Source organism: Puma concolor, chromosome C1, assembly GCF_028749965.1.
Source record: "Puma concolor isolate L17-30 chromosome C1, mPumCon1.1.hap2, whole genome shotgun sequence".
Taxonomy (NCBI): Eukaryota; Metazoa; Chordata; class Mammalia; order Carnivora; family Felidae; genus Puma; species Puma concolor.
This window is the reverse complement of record NC_141674.1, coordinates 199,078,049-199,094,246: the sequence shown is the minus strand read 5'-3', so window position 1 is coordinate 199,094,246 and position 16,198 is coordinate 199,078,049. Positions and strand designations below refer to the sequence as shown.

Sequence of the window (16,198 nt, the reverse complement as noted above, 5' to 3'; positions counted from 1 at the left end):
CAAAAGCCTGAGGCTTTAACCCCCCAAATCTCTCAAATCAATCTTTTCTCACCATCTCCATCAAAACCATTCTTGCCCAAACCTTGAAAGGAAGCTTGGATTTGCAACCATCTCCTAACTTGTTTGCCTTGTTCTATCCTGCTTCCTTCCTGTTTTCAACCCAGCAGCAGAATGGTCCTTTTGAAACCCAAATGATACCATATCATTTTCCCAGATACTGCATCTCACAATAAAAACTGACGAACTTACTATGGGCCACAAGACTAGGGCTTTAACTCCAGGTTTCTCTGAGCTAACTAGCTACACTCCCCAACTCAATCCCTCCTCCTTGCTACTCATTGAATATGACAGCGTGCATTTACCTTGGAACTTTAATATTTCACACTTCTCACCCAAATGCTTACAGGGCTTAATCTTTCACCTCCTTCAGTTCCGTACTAAATATAATTTCTATAATGCCTTCCATGATCATCTGTTATAACCATACTCTTCTCCCCAACCTCCCCCAATCCACCTAGCCTACTTTCCATTTCTCCATAGCTCTTATCAGTGCTTCATTATATTTATTTGTTTCCCCACTAAAAATGTTTGTAGAGGATTTTTTCACTGAATTATCCCCAGAACCTAGATCAGCACCTGACACATTGTATGTTTCAACAAACATTTGCTGACCAAACACTGAATAAGATAACAATCATGGCTGGTCTTTTATATAGGTGAAGTAGACACTAGCCCGTACCACTGGAGGCTCAAAAGTCATGTCTACTTCTCTTTTTGTTTACTCATCCTTTTTTCCAAAACCTTATTAATACAGGTTTGCATTCCACATTTAAAAGGAAGAATTAAAATATACTAGTTAGCTATGCTTGCTTTTCAGGAAGGAGATATGGTCCTCTGTTAGGACACTCATGGACATCTATATAGGTTAAGAGCTGCACACAAGGGTTGGCTTGAGGGGGCATAAGTGAAATCCTACCAGGGTTAGCTACATAAGTTATGTGCCTAACTTGGGCTTGCATTGCCCCGGAGCTCCTCCCAGAGAGTTTTTCTACTTTTCATAATGGAACTAATGTGATCAAATCAGAAGTGTGGGAGTGAGGAGGACAGGCTGGGCATTAAGGGTTAGGTATGGGAGGAAGTCTACTAAAAAGGCTAATATTCTCTTCAAGTTGTTGGCTTCTTTTATTTATTTTTTATGTATATGCATTATATTTTTGTAAGAAAGGAAAAAGATACATGTGACATCATCAACATAGTGACATAATTTACCCTAAAATATGATAGATGGATCAATAGCAGGGCCTTCCTTAACAATGAATCTGTTGGATATCTTCCATTTGTCCTCCAGATCTATTTTCCACACTCTGCACCCTGCTACATGAACCACATCAACAACATTCTTTTTTCCTGCTGTCCAGTTGGGTTCATCCAATGCAGAGCCCCATTAGCATATCAGAAAGAAGAAGTATGAGTTCTGATTATCTATTTCCTCGATTCAAAGCTTTTCTCAAAGTGGCCCTGTCTATACATTTTTCTCCTCTTGGATCCTGAGAACTGCTCTTTCATCCAAGGAACTGTACCATGTCTTCTGTCCACCTTCCTTATACCTTTGTTCCCAGTCCCTTTACTAAACCTTCTTGGGTAATCTTTCAAAGTGTCATGTGTTTCCTGCTGGAACTCTGACTGATACACATTTCATAAGAAGATAATTGTTAGGAGACTGTAAAGAAGGAGCAAAAGCATGGGGTCAGAGATAGGTCAGAAATCGGATTCTGGAGGACACCAAGATAAACCAACCTTCCAAGACAGGGACTTTCAGAGTTAGTAAGAGACTTTGCATTTGTTTAGCCCATGTTCTTCATTTTATCACCTGAGGGAAACTCAGACTGAGAGTTAGTAACCTTGCCCAAGGTCATGTGACCAGTTAGCAACAGAATCACAATTTGTATTCAGATCTGAAACATAAACTCATTACTCCATCATAGTCAACAATTTTGCCTAGGGCCAGCCATGGGAAAAATATACCCTTTTGCATACTGAAGTGATAGCCTCTTCTTTCTTTTTCTAATGCATCAAAAGGTATGAATATATACAGACTCTGTTCCTGGGATTGGACTCACTGAGATCATACCCAATAGGACAGATAAAATCTTTCTCCAATTGTGGCTATGGTAATTGTTCCTTTTCCTAGCCACATCATTTTTGACTTCTGGTTTGCTGACTCATTTCCTGTGTTTCATATTGTTCTTTTCTTTGATGCTCTCTCTCTCATCATGGGGTTTTACATTAATTACAGAATATTCTTATTTGCATAATGGTCGACCACTAGAAGTTCAGATTTTATATACAGAACTATCTATAATGACTGCTGCTATAAATTCAGTTATCTATATGCTAATTACCCAGATTCTGAAATTTTTCAAAAACACTGGTGCTTGTTCTTCCGTATCTATAAAGTAGTAATAAAATGTCTACCTAATAGGTCTGGAGTGAGATTTAAATTAGATAATACATACAGAGCTCAGAACAGTAGCTGGTACATAGCATACCATCAATTAATGTTAACTATTATTGCTTACTTCAGTATTAAGGTGACACTTTATGTTATGCATTTTAGATCTGAATTCTCAGTTTCTCTCTTCTATATTTTGGGAGGAGGGCGAGGGACTTTACTCTGCTTTTTTGCTGGAAGAGCAGTTTGTGGGTTAAATCCAATTGGCAGAATGATTCATTCTTTGACAAGTATGATGTTCATGATGTTTCTCTTGTAGCACCATTGAATGGAAGGCTCATAATGAGTGCTATCTTGAGTCTTCTGGGATTTTCCATCTTAGACACTTTACATTTCTGTCTGGTAGGTTGAATTTGCTTAAGGGATTCAGTTTAGCTACACAAATGTTTACTGAGCAAATACTATTGACTAAATGTTGCAGAAACAACGGTGATTCAAACAATACTCTCACTCCAGAGAGCTTACAGTCTCCTGGGGCTATTTCGCTCTTGGCCACATCTCTGCTCAAACCTGGGAACCAGGAGACCACATCAGTCTTATGTAGATAACTAAGTGCCAGCTCATCACCGAGTTTGGCCCCAAATCAGCAACTTGTCTTCATCTGATCCCATATAGTTCCTGGTCACATTGGTGGGAATTTTGAGAGTATATCTGAGAATCATTTTATTTACTTTTTGCATTCTTTCTCAGTGTAAGCACATGTCCCAGGAAGTTTGATGCTTATTTGCTCTTCCTCAGGCTTGGACAAACCAGTCACCTACTGCTGTGGAACTGGTAAGCACACTTGAGACACACAGTTCCTTAGATGTGGTCAGGGTCTAGAAAAAAAAATTCTAAATTATCAGATCTAAAAGGAACTCATGGGGATTATCCAGCAGCCAAATTCTAGAATCTAGTTTTAACCATGCATTTTACTAATGAAGCTACATTGACAAAATTGTGATAGGTTACTGAAGGAGGCTTTGTGACATCCCAAGGGTCATTCAGCTGGTTGTGTTTTAGACAATACTAAGAGCTGAATCTTCTTTTAATGCTGCTTTTTGAAATTGCCGGCTGTCCGGTTATTTTAGTTTTCAACTTTTGTGACCCTATGAGCCATTATTATGTATGTCTGGAAGGTCTCAGAATTGGCAATCTGATTTTTTAAAGGACACACAGAGTTTATAAAGAACTGGGAAAATGATTTAACTTGCCATGAAGATATGTGACTATTACCACTTCTTAGGTAATTCGTTTCCCTTATTAGGTTTTCACAAATGCAAAAACCATCCATTGCTCACATGCATTGTGTGAAGGCACTTGGAAATTAACTCTCTTAAGTTAAATGTCATTGTCCGAGGTCTATCCATGCAATCCTGCTCTTGGAGGGAGAGGGAGGTGGTGGGAGTTAAGAATAGTCATTAGGTGAAGAACTACTTCTTTTGAAAGGAACATTCAAAAGGTAAGATGGAATTGTTTCTTGTTTTACATTTTGTCCAGTCAATTACATATATGCCCAAATGAAATTATAGGCCAATAGAAGCTACGTTTTTTTTTTTAGCAAGAAAAGAACCTTCGAGATCATTAAGTCAAAAGCTGGGAGAAAGGAGGCTAACTGAAAAGCATCCCCTTAGGAAGATAAGATGCTAATTTTTAGAGGCACTCAGCAGTTAGAAAATCAATTTTTCTTAACATTGAGAATTATTGAGTGGCTGGAAAAGCATCTCACTCTATGAAATATAGTCACTGTTTAGTGCCTTTCCATTTTATTTACTATTTAAAGCACACAACAGCTAGTTAACCAACTACTTATAAAATATATTTAATGTTTAGAGGCACTCAGTGTGGTTATAAAATGATTTTAAGGGTATACAAATATGGTACGTTAACCACATTTCATGAACTATGGTTCCCTCTGGAAAAACAAAAACATTTTCCCTGGCATCCTGCGGCATCTCATCCTGAAGTTTGTAAATGACCCATACTGCTCAAACCGGCTGCTTCACTGGCTTTTGATGCCAGCCACTTTAAAGCACACACCAGAAAGATCAATATAACCCCTACATAAGTGATAGAGCACCGTGCACTCAAAGGCTGTTAGACTCTCCAATAAAGAATGGCTTGACAGACACAGTGAAATCAAGCAGCATGCACAAAACCCTGGTAAAGAGGTTGTAGGGCTGTAGTCTTCCCTCCACACATGGTGGATTGATGGGTACAGTGTGACACAGATGCACTGAGATGAGACTTGGTCCCTGCCACACGTATGCATTAGTGAGTTTATGGTCTAAGGAAAATGTGGGGAGAGTCTAACAAAGTATGGGAGCTGAATGGAGCCTTTTTCAAAGGAACCTGCTACCAAGAGTTAAGACCAGTGAGATAAAAGGGGGCTCAGCATAAACTTAACAGTGAGAAAATGTTGAACCATATTTATTTTCAGGCAATATCCCTGGAAACACTTTACATCACAATGTGTTAATCTCCCGCTTTCATTACGGAAACTCTACCACATTGATGATTGAGGAAATGTGATGGAAATGTTGCTTTTTTAAAAAAAAAAAATTTAATGTCTATTTATTTTTGAGAGAGACACAGTGTGAGTGGGGGAGGGACAGAGAGAGAGAGAGGAAGACACAGAATTGGAAGCAGGCTCCAGGCTCCGAGCGAGCAGCAAAGAGCGTGATGCGGGGCTCAAACCCACAGACTGGTGAGATCATGACCTGAGCTGAAGCCGGCCACTTAACTGACTGAGCCACACAGGTGCCCCAATGTTGCTTTTAATTTCCCATACATGTAACGAAGCTGAACGTGGGATGCTGTTCACTTTGTCTTGTTTACTTTGCCATCCTGCAGCATGTATTCTGACAGAAGGACTTCTATCCCAAGACGATAACCACACTTAAGCTGGAGAAAGGATGTAAAGACAGAGACTGAGAGCAGGCTGCGTGAATCCATACTTCATCTCATTACATGGGGGTGGTATTTCTAGCAAGTGTAATCACTAGTAACATTCTAAGCAAGGATAATTGATGGGGGAGTATACCAATTTTTTTAACCAAGCAATGAAAGAATGTAAAAATTACGAAAAGAGATAGCACTAGAGACTAAAACATCACACAAGAAGATTGTGAGACACCGTTTAGTGAGGTGTCTAGCTTACATTGCAATATGCTTTAGTTCTCTGAGACGTTTTGACATGTGCTAGACCAGACTTCTGGTTCTGGGTCCAGCATATAAGGAGAGAGTTTGGAAGTCGTCACTCCATGCTAACAAGCAAGAAGCTAAACAAACTGAAAATCAACAAATTTGTCCTTGATTTGTCAGAGAATTGAGGCCACACAGCAAACCATTATGCCCAGAATTGGAAAGACAGGCAGATACAAAGAATCACAACTTTTTGGAGCAGAAACCCACAAGCAAGAACCTTGGTAGGAACCAGTACTAGGTTAGGAAAACCCTAACTGCAATTGATAAATTGCTGGAAGCTCAACATGGACAAATCTAAAAACTAAAAACTATAGGGGAGCACAGTCTTAGGGGAGTCCCCACACTTTGGTAAGTTTTGTCTCCAGGAGCCCTACCAGGGTCTCACAGTGAAGATGAGAGAAAAATGATCTCATTATTCTGGGAAGGGGAAGGGGAAAGTAGCAATACGGAAATATGCCCAGGTCATTCTGTCCTTAAGGAGGCCAGACTTGAAGACAAACTATTTTACCAGATCCTAATCTACTGGATTTGTTTTCAGGGCCCAACTAACCTGGTAGAAGTGAAATACCCAATTCCAGCCCCCTCTAGTCATCCTATCCCATCTAAGGTGGTGGTGGTGGGAACTGAAAAACGTTTATGAAAGTCACAGTCCAGGGGCTTAGGCTCACTAAAAGATTAATCATAAGACTTTAGAACAGCTTCTTCCTCCAACCCATCCTCCCAATGTATCACTAGAGGCTATTTTACCACAGTTCCTTTTACCCAATACGTTATGTCAAGCTTTCAATGAAAAATTACAAGATATACTAAAAGGGAAAAAAGCAAAGATGGAACCAGCATTGAACTAGACTCAGGTCTTTGGCAGGAATTCTTGGGCCAGGAATTTATAATAACTATGATTAATATGCTAAGGGCTCTAAAGGAAAAAGCAGGAAACATGCAAAAACAGGTGGGTAATGTAAGCAGGAAGATGAAAACTCAAAAAAAAAATAGAAATAAAAAGTGCTGTAACCAACACGAAGAATGCCTTTGATGGGCTCATTAGTATACCCACTTTATTGAGGGAAGATCAGTGAGCTTGAGGATATGTCAACAGAAATTCCAGAACTAAAACAAAAGAGAGAGAGAGAAAAAAAAGAATGTAACAGAATATCCAAGAACTGTGGGCATCTAAAGAAGGCATAATGGGAATAGCAGAGGAGCGGAAAGAAAGAAACAAAAGAAATATTTGGAGCAACAGAGATGGAAAATTTCCTCAAATTAATGTTAGACTCTAAACCACAGATGGAGGAAACACAGAGAATGTCAAGCAAGATGAATTAAAAAAAAAATCTACATCTAGGCATATCATATTTAAACTGCAGAAAATCAAAGAAAAAAGTCTTGAAAGAAGCCAGAGACAACACCTTACCTATAGAGGAATGAGGATAGGAATTATATCAAACTTCTCTTCAGAAATCATGCAAACAAGAAGAGAGTGAAGTGAAATATGTAAAGCGTAGGGAGGAAAACAAACAAACACTAACTTAAAATTCTGTATCCTATAAAATTATCTTTCAAAGTGAAGGGGACATACTTTCTCAAAAAACAAAAATTGAGGGAATTTATTGCCAGCAAACATACTTTACAAGAAATGTTAAAGAAGTTTTCCAGAGAAAAGGAAAATGATACATCAGAAACTCAAGCTATATAAAGAAGAGCATAAAAGAAGGAATAAGTGAAAATAAAATTAAAATGTTCATTATTGTATTCATTGTATTCATAACTGAACAGAAAACAATTTGTTCAAAATAATAATAGCAACAATGTGTTTGACATGTACAGCGAACTTTGCACTACCCAAGAAACAGTATATCATTATTTGAAAGTAAACCTGGATAAATTGTAATGTATCCTGAAGACACTAGAGAAGCAACTTAAAGCATAAAATAAACCAGGAAGTAATATTAACATGCTATGAAAAATAGAATCCATGAAATATGGAATTAAAATCACAAAACAAATAACAGGAAAAGAGTGGAAGACAAAAACAGGAACAAAGATCAGGTACTAAATAGGAAACAATTACAAGTGTGGGAGGTATTAACCAAATTATACAAATAATCACATTAATGTCAATGGTCTAAATATACTAATTAAAAGATCATCAGAATGAATTGAAAAAAAACAACTATTATGTACAAGAAACACACTTTAAATATAAAGACACACGTCAATTAAAAATAAAGGGATGGAGAAATATATATCATGCCAACTCTAATTAAAGAAAGCTGATGTCAAAGCAAGGACAATTACCAGGAATAGAGATAGACATCACATAAGGATAAAGGGCCAATTCTCTAAGAAGACCTAAGAACCCTTAATATGTATGCATTTAATGAAAGAGTATCAAAATACATGAGGAAAACCTGATAGAACTGCAAGGAGAAACAGATTAATCCATCATAATAGTTGGAGACTTCAAAACCTTCTATCACTTAAATGCTTTTATTTATTTTTGAGAGAAAGAGAGAGAGAGAGAGCGAGAGAGACAGAGCATGAGCAGGGGAAGGGCAGAGAGAGAGGACGACACAGAATCTGAAGCAGGCTCCAGGGTCTGAGTTCTTAGCACAGAGCCCAACCTGGAGCTTGAACTAGTGAACCGTGAGATCATGACCTGAACCAAAGAACTTAATCGACTAAGCTACCCAGATGCTCCAGCACCTTCTATCATTAATAGACAGATCCAGCAGGCAAAAAATCAGTGAGGATATAGTTGAATTCCACAGTGCCATCAAATAACTGAATATAAATGACATCTATAAAATACCTCATCCCAGAACAGAACAGTCTTTTCAAGCACTACATTCTGGGCCTTAAAACAGATCTTAGCAAATTTGAAAGAATAGAAATCATACAATGTCTGCTTTCAGACTATAATGGAATTACTCTAGAAATCAATAACAGAAAGGTAGCTGGAAAATCCCCCAATACTTGGAGATTAAACAACACATTTTTAAATAACTTATAGGTCAAAGAAGAAACCTCAAGAAAAATTTACGGATATTTTAAGTAAATGAAAGTAAAAATACAATAAAAATATGAAAATTTGTGGGATGCAGAGAAAACAGTGTTTATAGGGAAATTCATAGTACTGATTGCAAACATTAGGAAAGAAGGAACGTATCAAACCAATAATCTAAGCTTCCATCTTAGATAATAAGAAAAAGAAAAGGAAATTAAATCTAGAGTAAGCAGAAGAAAAGAAATAATACAAATTAGAGCATAAATCAAAGATATTAAAAAAAGCAAAATCCATTGAGAAAATCAATGAAACCAAAAGCTGGTTCTTTGAAAAGATCAGTAATAACCAGGAAAACTAAGAGAAGAAGAGAGATGACACAAATTACTAATATCAAAAATGAAAGAGGGAATATTACTACAGATCTCATGGACATTAGAAGAATAATAATTAAGGAACATTAAGGAATAATAATTAATACTTAAGGAACACTAAGGGCGCCCTGGTTTTGGCTCAGGTCATGATCTTGAAGTTTTGAGTTCAAGCCCTGCATCTGGTTCTGTGCTGGCAGCACAGAGCTTGCTCGGGATTCTCTGTCTCCCTCTCTCTCTGGGCCTCTCCACTAGCACTATCTCTCTCTCAAAATAAATAAACTTAAAAAAAAAAAAAAAAAAGAAGGAACATTATGAACGACTCCATGCCTACACATTTGTTAATTTAGATAAAATGGACAAACCCTTGAAAGACAATTTGCCAAAGCTCATAAAGAAGAAACAGACAATCTGAATACACACACATTTATGAAATAAATTGAATCAGTAATTAATAACCTTCTAGCGTGCCTGGGTGGCACAGTAGGTCAAGCATTGGACTCTTGATTTTGGCTCAGGTCATAATTTTAAATTTTGTGATCTGGCCTCTGTGCCGACAGTGTGGAGCCTGCTTGGGATTCTCTCTCTCCCTCTCTCTGCCCCTCTTCCACTTGGACGTACATGAGTGCTCTCCCTCTCCCTCTCAAAATATATAAATAAACATTTAATAATAATAATAATAATTAATAACTTTTCAAAACAGAAAGTACCAGATTCAGACGGATTCACTGGTAAATTCTACCAAACATTTAAGGAAGAAATTATACCAATGTTCTACAGTTTCTTCTGAAGGACAGAAGCAAAGGGAATACTTCCTAACTCCTTCTATGAGGCTAACATTATTCTCAAACCAAAACCAGATAAACACATTAAAAGAAAATTACAGACCAATATCTTTCAAGAACATACAGGATATAATCCTCGAGAGAAATATAAGCAAATCAAATCCAACCATGTATAAAAAGAACTATATACCATGACCAAGTAGGATTGATTCTTTTTTTTTTTTTTATGTTTTTATTTATTTTTGAGACAGAGAGAGACAGAGCATGAGCAGGGAAGGGGCAGAGAGAGAGGGAGACACAGAATCGGAAGCAGGCTCCAGGTTCTGAGCCATCAGCACAGAGCCCGATGCGGGGCTCAAACTCACAGACTGTGAGATCATGACCTGAGCCGAAGTCGGACGCTCAACCGACTGAGCTACCCAGGCGCCCCCAAGTAGGATTGATTCTAAACATGCAAAGCCAGTTCAATGTCCAAAAATCAAATTAATGTAATCTAGCACAACAAGCTACAAAAGAAAATTCACATGTTTACGTCAATGGATGCAGAAAATGTCTTTGACAAAATCCAACCACAATTCATGATAAAAACTGAGGAACCAGAAATTGAGGGGAGCATCCTCAACTTTATTAAAAAACATACACAAAAACCTAAAGCTAAATAATACTTAATAATGAGAAACTATAAGCTTTCTCACTAATATCAGGAAGAAGACAAGGATGTCCTGTTTCACCTCTTCTTTTCAACATTACACTGGCAGACTAAGCTAATGTAATAAAACAAGAAAAGGAAATAGAAGGTATACAGACAGGGAAGGAAGAAATAAACTGTACATGTTAGCAGACGACATGCCTGTCAATGTAGAAAACCTATAGAAAGAGAATCGACAAAAATACTCCTTGAATCAACAGTGATTATAGAGAGGTTTTATATGTTTATATGCTAAACATACAAAAGTCAACTGCTTTTCTGCATACCAGCAATGAACAATTGGGATGTGAAATTAAAAAAAAAAAATGCAATGCCATTTAATTAGCATCCCCCAAAATAGAATAGGTATAAATCTAACAAAATATATACAAGAGCAAAATACATATATGAAGAAAAACTACAAAATTCTGGTGAAAGAAATCAAAGAGCTGAATAAGTGGAGAGATACTTATTACATGTTCATGGATAAAAAGACTCAAATTGTAAATATATCAATTTTCCCAATCTAATACATAGATTCAACACAATACCAATGAAAATCTCAGCAAGCTATTTGTGGATATAGACAAATTGATTCTAAAGTTTATATGGAGAGGCAAAAGACCCAGAATCAGCAATACAATATTGAAGGAGAAGAATAAAATTAGAGGACCGACACTATCCAATTTCAGGCAACAAACAGTCCTAAAATAACTGACATCGACATGAGAAAAAATTAATCCAGACACAGACTTTACACCCTTTAAAATAGTAACTCAAATATTAACTCACAGACCTAAATGTAAATTGCAAAACTAAATACAAAGACAAAAACAAAAAAACCCCACCCTCTTGTGAGAACATAACATAGGAGAAAATCTAGATGACCTTGGTTCGGTGCAATGATGAAAAGGTATGATCATTGAAAGAAATAACTGATATGTTGGACTTAATTAAAATTAAACATTAAAACTTCTGCTCCACCACAGATGCACTTAAGAGAATGAGAAGACAAGCCACAGACTAGGAGAAAGTATCTCTAAAAGATATATCTAATAAAATACTGTTATTCAAAATATATAAAGAACCATTAAGACTCAACAGTAAGAAAACAACTGATTAATAATGAGCAAAAGATCTAGATACTCACCAAGGAAGATATACAGATGACAAATAAGCATATGAAAAGATTGTTAATGTCATACGTCATTAGGGAACCGCAGATTGAAACAATGAAATACCACTACATACCTATCAGAATGGTGAAAATCCAAAATGTTGGCAAGGATGTGGAGCAACAGGAATTCTCATTCATTGCTGCTGAGAATGCAAAATGGTACAAGCACTTTGGAAGTCAGTTTGGCAGTTTCCTACAAAACTATGCATACTCTAACCATTTGCAATAGCAATCAAATCCTTTGGAATTTACTCAAAGGAGTTGAAAACTAGTATCCACAGAAAAACCTGCACACGTATATTTAAACTAGCTTTATTTATAACTGCCCAAACTTAGAAGCAACTAAAAGGTCCTTTCAGCAGGTGAATGGATATAAAAAGTTGTACATTTGAACAATGAAACAGTATTTGGCACTAAAATCCAATAAGGTATCAAGCCATGAAAAGACATGGAAGAAACTTAAGTGCATATTACTAAGTGAAAAAGCCAATTTGTAAATGCTACTTACTGTATGATTCCAACTTACAACATTCTAGGAAAGGCAAACTATGAAGACAGTTATAGATAGGGGGTTGCCAGGGGTTGAGGAGAAGAAAGATGAAGATAAGGAACAGAGAGGAATTTAAGGACAGTGAAACTATTATGCATAATACTATAATGGTGGATATATGTCATTATACATCTGCCAAAACCCAGAGTATACAACACCAAGAGTGAACCCTAATGTAAAAAAAAAAAAAAAAAAAAAAAAACCAAAAAAACAGACCTTGGATGATAATGATGTGCCAATGTAGTTTCATAAAAGGTAACAAATGTACCATCTTGGCGTGGGATGTTGATAGCGTGGGAGGCTGTGTATGGGAAGTGGATGGGAACTCTCTACTTTCAATTTTGCTGTGAATCTAAAATTTCTCCAAGAAGCAAGTCTATTTTAAAAATTTGTGCTAGGCATTTGATGAGCTTGATAGCAGAGATTATGTTTCTAACAGAAAAAAAAATCTTGTGTTAGTGTTAGTGAATGAAATTTTTTTTAAAGAATGAATGTTATGTTGAAGCACAGATGAATTTAATTAAAGCAAATGCAAGACAACTTATGCTAAAAGCATTGGGGATTAAGTTCTGTAAGTGTATCTAAAAACTAATGGTGATATTGAAGTCTTAATAGAAATGTCTTGTTAAGTTTTAAGGATCAAACTTGTTACTTTTTGGGGAGATGTGTGTCTATGGAGAATACTGTTTGAAGACTCAGATAAGGCTTAACCTTGTGTATGTATGTACTTTTTCATTTAGAAGTGATTTCTGCACAAATGCTCAGCGGTGAATGGTGTATGGGTCTGGGTTTTTGCCCTCTCGCCAAAAAAATGGGGTTAGGCTCTGGCATGAAGAATGTATAAGGCTATTCACTAGTGAGAGTAGGAAGTCTAAAAAGCTCTCACCATGGCAGGGTTACTGAAGGGCAGGTCTGAGTGACAGCAATTGGGCAGTCCATCCAACCAAATGACCACGTTGGGAAAAAGCCTACGTCTCGGTCTGGCTATTCAGGCCTTGTCTCTAGGTGCACTCAGGTCATACGTTGTGCGCCTTCACTGGCGTCTGCGTGGTCTACAGGGGTGCCGGGGAGCGTAAGGGGACCCTATGCTTCAGTGCTGGGTACAGGCTTTGTGAAATGCGGCTCAAGGGCAATCATCAAGCTTGTTTCTCCAGTATATCTCACCTCTCACACTGAAGGATCACTGGCGAATTGCCCACACTATAGTGCCTATAGGGGCTCTGGCACTAGAATGGAACCTGGTGGTAGCACCTGGGAAAAGGGCACAGAGGTTACCCCGGTGCAGGAGGACATGGTGAGAACCAGGTCAAGGCCCGTTTGCCGGCGTCACCTCTCCTGTCCTGGGGCTGCCTCCTGCCCACTGAGCCTGGCTATCTGCTGGCAAAGCCATCTCTGATCCATCTGCCCACCGGGTCTCGGCAAAGGAGGTCCAGCCAGCAGCAGCTAGGAGAGGCGATGGTGCGCTCGTGTCCTAGGGCACGTCTTCTTGCTGACTGTGCTGCCCCGCATGCCGGAAGCAGAAGTGTAGGTCCAGCGCATTCGAGTTGTACCCTCTGGCCTCAGCCGAGGTGAAGATGATTGGCCTCCATCACAGCCTCTCCAGATCCTTCTGGTAGCTCCTCTGGAAGTCCTGGCCATACCTGGAAAGGCCCCAGGGTCAGGAATGTGAGGCCCACATCCAGGTACGCTTGCCACACCACAGCTCCTCCAGGGTATCCTTCATGTACTGGGACCTTGCGCATGCGCGAGGAAGCGGAAGAGCGCCCGGTGATGGGCGGAGCCGAACTGGCCGGCCTCTTCTGGTGCAGCGGTGCCTGCGGCCCCACCTACCGCCCTGCAGCAGCTGGTCCCGCTACAATCTCGGATGCCTTTGGCCTCTAGCTGCCTGGCTGAGAGGATCGGCAGTCGGAGCACCAGGTCCTTGTATACAGCCCGCTGGACAGAGTTGCTCGTGACGACCCTTTACTGGTGGTGCGGCAGCTGCAGGACTTCTCAGGCTCACAGGCCACAGTGAATGAGGGCAGGGCAATGGCCCAGCTTCAGCCTTTCCTCAGGGCAGGTAGGAGAAGTCAAGGGAAGGGCAGAAGTGCACCTGAAAGACAGGGCGTGGGTGGGCAAGTGTGCTAGGCGGGTTAGTCCATGGTACTGGGGGCCTGAGCAGCAAGGAAAAGGGATGTGGTGGGTCAGGGTCCTGAGGCCCCCGTCAGCCAAAGCTGACGTGGCCCAGAACGTGACCTCTGAATCGTTGAGGCTCCTGTGCCAGACCAAGCGCCACCCGGCGGAGGGGAAGTGCAAAACCCCAGAGGGAACCTACCCCACTGCAGTATAGAGTGTGTGCTCTCATTCAGTGGATCCCAGGCTGTGGGTGCTTTCCAGCACCTCAGGTTTGGACTGCTATCAGTTCGCACTTTTGGGCGCATCCCGTCCACCTCAGGTTTTTTGTTTGTTTTGTTGGTTGGTTTTGTTTGTTTGTTTGTTTGTTTGTTTGTTTGTTTTAATCAGCGTCTCTCTCACTAATGGGCCCACTGTCACATTGGGGATTCCTCTTTGCATCTGGCTCTTGCTTTCTGTATGCGTTTCCACCCCTGCTTGAGAACTTTATTGCTGTCTTGGTTGTTCTGAGTCATCTCGGGTACTCTCGGCATTTGGGGAATGTCCCCACTGGGGGGAGAGATGATATTCCCAAGGGAGAACCTCCATGGGGACTGATCTACCACCAAGATATCCAAGCAGGGATTGTCAGAATACTCAGGCCCTTTTCAACTATTAGAGGGTTCGACTCTATTCTTTTTTCTTTTCATTAAAATATTGCTGTCCTCTCATTGTGGATTCTCATGCATTTGTAAGAAATAATACAGAGGTATTATCACGTACCATTTACTCACTTTCCCCCATGGATAATGTCTTGGAAAATTGTAATACAGTATAAAAACCAGGATCCAGACCTCCATATACTGTATATACAGCCCGTTTCCTCACTGCAAGGATCCTTCTCATTGCCTTTTCATCACTATATCACCTCCCTTATGTCCCATTCCCCTAATGCTTGGCAACTACTAAGCTATTCCCCATTCCAGAGTTCTGCCATTTCAAGAATTCTGTATAAATGCAAATTGTACGGTATATATCTTCGGGGAATTAAATTTTTCCTTCAACATCATTCTCTGGAGATTCATTCAGAGTGTCCACTATATAAACCCTAACCACCTGTTTTCTGTATTGGGAAGTGAGTACCCCAGTGTACAAATATATCAATACTTTGTCTCCTTTTTATTTGCTGAATGGTATCCTATGGTATGAATTGCCACAGTCAGTTTAACCATCCACCTTTATTTACTTATTTTTTAACCCCCTTTTTTATTTTTTATTTATTTTTTTTTTAATTTTTTTTTTTTCAACATTTATTTATTTTTGGGACAGAGAGAGACAGAGCATGAACGGGGGAGGGGCAGAGAGAGAGGGAGACACAGAATCAGAAACAGGCTCCAGGCTCTGAGCCATCAGCCCAGAGCCCGACGCGGGGCTCGAACTCACGGACCGCGAGATCGTGACCTGGCTGAAGTCGGACGCTCAACCGACTGCGCCACCCAGGCGCCCCAACCCCCTTTTTTAAATGATTATTTATTTTGAGAGAGAGAGAGTGTGTGTTTATGCACATGCATGAGCAGGGGAGGGGCAGAGACAGAGGGAGAGAGAGAATCCAAGGCAGGCTCGATGCTTAGCCCTTAGCCTGAGCCACCAGTTGAGCCCCCCAAGCGCCCCTAACTGTTCATCCTTTAGAAGGATATAGAGGTTATCTCGTGTTTTGGACTATGAAAAAACATGCTACTGTTCACATTCCTGTACTGGTTTTTGCAAGAACCTAGGTTTTCATTTCTCTGGGGTAGATCTACAATTGTGATCACTGAGTTTTGATGGTTGCAAATTT

The 16,198-nt window shown here is 39.5% G+C and overlaps 1 long non-coding RNA gene across 1 annotated transcript in view; it reads left to right on the top strand.

Moving 5' to 3' along the window:
• Nucleotides 1–14,086: 14,086 nt before the first annotated feature.
• Nucleotides 14,087–16,198, top strand: part of LOC147578658 (uncharacterized) — a 54,978-nt gene continuing 52,866 nt past the window's right edge. The window contains exon 1 of the long non-coding RNA XR_015254326.1: nt 14,087–14,329. This is a non-coding gene — a long non-coding RNA (uncharacterized LOC147578658). The remainder of the gene's footprint in view (nt 14,330–16,198) is intronic.